A 6,000-nucleotide genomic window follows, 5' to 3' on the forward strand; every position below is an offset into this window, starting at 1 on the left:
TCATTAATATAATTCTATAAATACCAATAATAATTCATTCTTAATAAAGGAATATTCTTTATTCCTACTGACTTCTTTCTAATATATTTACTTTTAAATTAATCACAAAATAACACAGATTTGTAGTGAAAAATATTCACACAGCACTGCAGGGTATAAAGTGAAAAGTGAAATTCCCCTGCCCCACTCCTAAACTCCCCAGTCCCACCTCCTAGAGGTCAGAGTTTCTCAAGTATCCTTCCCTGAAATTGTTTCTATGCATATGCAAATATATACATGTAAATACAGTACAGAGCCTCTTTAAAAACATACACATGTGCTTATAGTAACAACTTGTTTGGCAATTTGCTTTTTTCATTTCACAATATCTTGGGGACCTCTTTCCAGATAGTACATTTAGAGCTACAAATTCTTTCTGCTTGGGTCTAGATCTCCTTTGAACCAACATACTCCAGTTTATTTAAGCAGGGTGGAGGGCACAGCAAACCAGACAAGAGGCACTCACCCATGCAGTCTCTCAGGCTCACCTGGGGAAGGGCAGAGGGGCCGCATTCCAGAAGGAGGCTGTGCTGTGTCATTACCCCTTCTCCCACTGCAGGCCGGGGAAGGGTTTGAGTCCTGGAATAGCAAGGGACCTAAGAGTCCAGTGCCCACACTATATGGATGAGAAACCTGAGGGGTTGTGTTGACCCAAGTCACCGCCAGCTGGTGGAAGGTCCCATACTTGACCCAAAGTCCACCAGCCCAGCTGACACACCAGCCCACCCTATGGTATCAGTCCCTCCCTGCCTCACACTCCACCATCCAGCCTCCTGGTCTGGGAGCACCTTTGAAAACCGCTGAGAGGGGCCTCCTCTTGTGCCTCACGGAGAACTGGGGGTCAGGGCAGCAAGTGGCCTTTGATGTGGCTTCTTTGGGGAGTGAATCCATCTGTCTGACGGATTTTTAAAATAACGGATTTCTTGGAGTATTTCCCCCCCAAATTTAGGAAGTGAGTACAACCTACGATCTCATTATCTAAAAACAAGCAGAGTTAATATTTTGGAAAATGCCCCTCTAGAAGCTTTTCTGCGAATATATGTTTGTGTATTTTTTAATTTTTAGAAAATGGTATATTTTCCATATTGTTTGTCAAGTAGCTTGCTTTTCACCCTCTGTGGAGGGGGGCAATATTTCATTTTCTCATGACAATAAATGTTACTTCGCATCACAGTTTTCAATGGTTGCATCACATTATATCTTATGAATGTACCATAATTTATCCAGCCAATCGTCTGCTGGTGCTGGTTTGTAATCAAATCAACTGTAGAAGAGTCAAGTTACCAACCAGCCTGTATTTCCTTCTGTGTCCAGCACTTGCTGAGGGGAGGGCAGAAGTGTGGGTCTCGGCTCCTGTCCTCCGGAAAGCAAACATCTGCAAACACAGATCAAGAATGACAGGAGGGACTTGCCTGGTGGTCCAGTGGTTAAGACTCCACGCTCCCAATGCAGGGGGCGCAGGTTTGATCCCTGGTCGGGGAACTAAGATCCCACATGAGGCTCGGCCAAAAAAATTAAAAAAAAAAAAAAAAAAAAAGACAGGAGACCGTTTATCGCTATGCTGGGAGATTATAAATGTGCCGGAGTTGAGAGGAGGGAGGGATGGAGGCTTGTCAGGCTGAGGAGGTTAGACTGTGGTATCTGGCAGACCTGGGCTTGGGCCCAGGCTGGGCCGCTAAGCAGCTTGGGTAAGGAGGTCTTGAGTAAGTTATTTGGTCCTGTGCCCAAAGCCACAGTTTCTTTCTTTTTTTTTTTTTAATTAATTAATTAATTTATTTTTGGCTGCGTTGGGTCTTCGTTGCTGCGCACAGGCTTTCTCCAGTTGTCGCGAGCAGGGGCTACTCTTTGCTGCGGTGCACTGGCTTCTCATTGCGGTGGCTTCTCTTGTGCGAAGCAGGGTCTCTAAGTGCACGGGCTCAGTAGTTGTGGCTCACAGGCTCTAGAGCGCAGGCTCAGTAGCTGTGGTGCACGGGCTTAGTTGTTCCACGGCATGTGGGATCTTCCTGGACCAGGGCTTGAACCCGTGTCCCCTGAATTGGCAGGTGGATTCTTAACCACTGGGCCACCAGGGAAGTCCAAGCCACAGTTTCTTTATCTATAAAATAACTGGTGACAACCATACAATGGGATATTTTCCAGCCGTGAGAAAGGAATGAAGTGCTGATACATGCCACAGCATTAGATGAACTTTAAAATATTACACTTAAGTGAAAGAAGCCAGACGTGAAAGATCACACACGGGACGATTCTGTTTTCATAAAATATCCAGAATAAGCAAATGCATAGAGAAAGGAAGCAGACTGGTTGTTACCAGAGGCTGGGAGAGGCGAGAAGGCATAGTAACTCCTTAGTGGACACGGCGTCTTCCCTGAGGGTGATGAAATCCTTTGGAACTAGAAGCGATTGTTGCACAACACTGTATACGTACTAAATGCCACTGTATTGTACACTTGGAAATGGTTAATTTTGTGTTCTGTGAATTTCACTCCTTAAATAAAATAAATGGTCACAGTGATTGTACTTACCACGTAGGGCGGCTATGAGAATGAAGTGAGATAAACTGTAGAAAGCATTAAGACTCCCCTGGCAGTCCAGTGGTTAAGACTCTGCATGCTGGGGACTTCCCTGGTGGTGCAGCGGTTAAGAATCCCCCTGCCAATGCAGGGGACACGGGTTTGAGCACTGGTCCGGGAAGATCCCACATGCCGCAGAGTCACTAAGCCCGTGTGCCACAACTACTGAGCCTACGCTCTAGAGACCGCGAGCCACAACTACTGAAGCCCGCATGCCTAGAGCCTGTGCTCCGCAACAGGAGAAACCATCGCAATGAGAAGCCCTCGCACGGCAACAAAGAGTAGCCCCTGCTCGTCTCAACTAGAGAAAGCCACGCACAGCAACGAAGACCCATTGCAGCCAAAATAAATAAACAAATAAAATTAAAAAAAAAAAAAAAAAAAAAGATTGCTTGCTGCGGCAGCGTGACCGGAAAAAAAAAAAAAAAAAAAAAAGAAAGAAAGCGTTGAATGCAGAACTCAGCACAGAAAAGAACTCACTATTAGCTATGGTTACAAAGTCCTTCCTCTGAGCAAAGCCTTCCAGGGCTTGGGCCCCCAAGAAAAGCCAAAGTCATTACTCTGTGTCTACTAACTAATCTGGGCCCATCACCTCCCTGGCCTGTTTTCCTACTGCTTCCCCTGCCTCACACACCGGACTTGGGGTTCCTGCAACCCACCAGGCACACTGCCACCCTAGGACCTTTGCATTAGCTTTTCCCTCCACAGCCGTCACCTTCAGCGTTTGTTCCAGGCCTCTCTGACCGTCCTATTTAAGAGCGTCATCTCCACCCTATCCTCCTTCCCTACTCTTTATAACACTTCTACCAAACTATGTAGTTAACATCATACCAAATTCCTATATAATGAATCACTTATTTTGCTTATCGTCTGTCGCCTCTCAGTCAGAGCCCCATGGGGGCCAGGAGTTTTGCTGTTTGGTTCACCGCTGTGTTCCCAGTACCTGGGACGGTGCTGAACTGATGGTAAGCACCCCCGGAACACCTCTGGATGAGGCAGGTCGGGAGGCCAGAATGTCTCCCATGAGATTTGTGTTGGGAGTGGGGACAGGGCCAGAGAGTGTCTGGGGCTCACGAGGAGCCTCGTGGGTTCAGAAATCCTAAACTTCTGAGGCAAGTGTGCAGAGAAAGGGCAGGAGGGAGGGCACACTGACCGGATGGCAGGCTCCAGAAGAGCCAGGGAACATCTATTTTGTCCCCAAGTTGGTTGTCTGAGGACTGGGTTGTCATCTCCAGACTCGGTCCCTTTGGGGTTTGTGTGAGGGAACACCTTGATTCCTAGATGCTCCCAGGTGGATGAAAGAGGGCAGGGAAGCTGAGGAAGAGGGCTCTGGCTTTCCCATCGTCTAGAGGGGAGTGCTGGGCGCCGCAGAGTGGTGGTGGGAACTGCATGGGGTTTGGAGGTGTGGGCAGACCCCTCCCCACCACATACAAGTTGTGGGTCCTTGGGCTGGTCATCTACATTCTCAGAGCCTCAGTTTTCCCACCTGTAAAATGGGAGAAAAGGCACATGAAGAGTGGATTATTGGGGAAATGACTAAGGTTGTATGCACAGAGCAGTTAGAAAAGTACCTGGCCCAGCATGGATACTCCTTCCTCCCCCTGGATTGTACTGAGTCTCTGTTGGTTTCTAAGTAGATGTGTAAGAGAGCTAAGTCTCATAAGAGCGTTTAACATGGGTCTACGTGAAGTGCCCTACTGGTCAGAGGCCATGCAAAGATTTTGTAGTAAAAGCCCAGTATGTTGCGTCCCAAGGGTTTTTATTAGCAGTCTGATAAAACCATGGCTGTATCTCCCAACAGAGGGGTGGGGGTGAGGGTTGCTGCCTCCTGTCTGCCAAGCCTTGTTGTAGGGGCATGATGTACAACCAAGGCGGGACTCAGGGCCTGCTACAAAACTTCAGACAGTGCGGTGGGAGAGTGTCTGGATCAGCGAGGGGGGCACACGGTGATCCTAGCACCATGAGGGGCCAGGTGCCAAAGAACTTGGTACAAGTGAAAAACCCACTGGGCATCTGGCCGCCTCTGTCTGTCCCCTCTGGCCCTGCAGCTCTAAACACAGCACTTTCCCTTCAGTGTCTGGGGTGATGGCCTGAGTCCGGAGGCCCCTGCACAGTGCACAGCCGTGGGCAGACCCCCGAGGTCCTCTCCTCTCTGAACGGCCTCTATGTTAAAGAAAAAAATTATTCATGACACTTGTTAAAGATGGTAATGCTGACTTTATTCAAGACCATCTTGATAGAAATAGGGACCACTATGATTGAATTTTGCAGGGGAGGGAGAGAGATTGGTCTCAACTCCAAATATGGCGTGGGCAGGGGGGAAATTATAGCCAAGGAGCAGGGTAGGACTCAGTGGATGGAAAATTACTAAGAAGTAATTACTAATATTACATCAGGGGAAAGGGGGATTCTGGCTAAACTAAGCTAACAGGATTCTTGCTAAGACAGGCCAGGGTGACCGGACATCACCTGGGAATGGTGAAGGATGAATAACCTGATCAGACATTTGAGGCGGGGATTCCTGCTAAACTGACTTAGCAGGGTTCTTGCTAAAATTGGATTCTACGAGGAGGTGCAGACGAGCCTAGGAGAAGCTTCAGGAGCCTGACTAAAGTTTGGTCAAACAGAGAATCCTTGTCACCCTCAGGCACTACAGTTTCCCTCTTCACACACAGGGTCCTGGGCCAGGTCCAGAGCCCCCTCATTGGACTTGGTGAGAACCTGAAACCCCCCAAGTCTCTGCTGGGCAGGGATGATACCTATGGACTCGGAGTTCCCGAGGCAGAGAGAGGGAGAGGAGCTGCCATCAGGCTGAAACCCCTCCTACTTGTGATGATTTGAGAGCCTGTGGGTCACCCTTGCTCCCCCTCTCCTGGCTGCTGGCTTTCGAACACTATCTCACTGTTCACCAACGTTTCCACCAAAGACGGTCAGGAGAAACGGCAGGAGATTGAAAACTCAAATAGTCTAATGTGATTATCTACTTGCAACTCTGGTTTTAAAATTAAATTAATTATTTAAAAAATATTTTAATTGAAGCACAGTTGCTGTACAATATTATATGTTACAGGATTACAATATAATGATTCACAATTTTTAAAGGTTATGCTCCATTTATAGTTATCATAAAATATTGGCTGTATTCCCCAAATTGTACAATATATCCCTGTAGCTTATTTTATACCTAATAGTTTGTGCCTCTTACTCTCCTACCCCTATATTGCCTCTCTCCACTTGCAACTCTGTTTTTTAAAAAAGAATTTTTTAATTTTTATTTTACAGTAATTTTTTTTTTAATTTTTTTTATTTTATTTTATTTTTTTTTGCCGTATGCGGGCCTCTCACTGTTGTGGCCTCTCCCGTTGCGGAGCACAGGCTCCGGACGCGC

This window comes from Physeter macrocephalus, chromosome 4 (assembly GCF_002837175.3).
Source record: "Physeter macrocephalus isolate SW-GA chromosome 4, ASM283717v5, whole genome shotgun sequence".
In the NCBI taxonomy this organism is placed as follows: Eukaryota; Metazoa; Chordata; class Mammalia; order Artiodactyla; family Physeteridae; genus Physeter; species Physeter macrocephalus.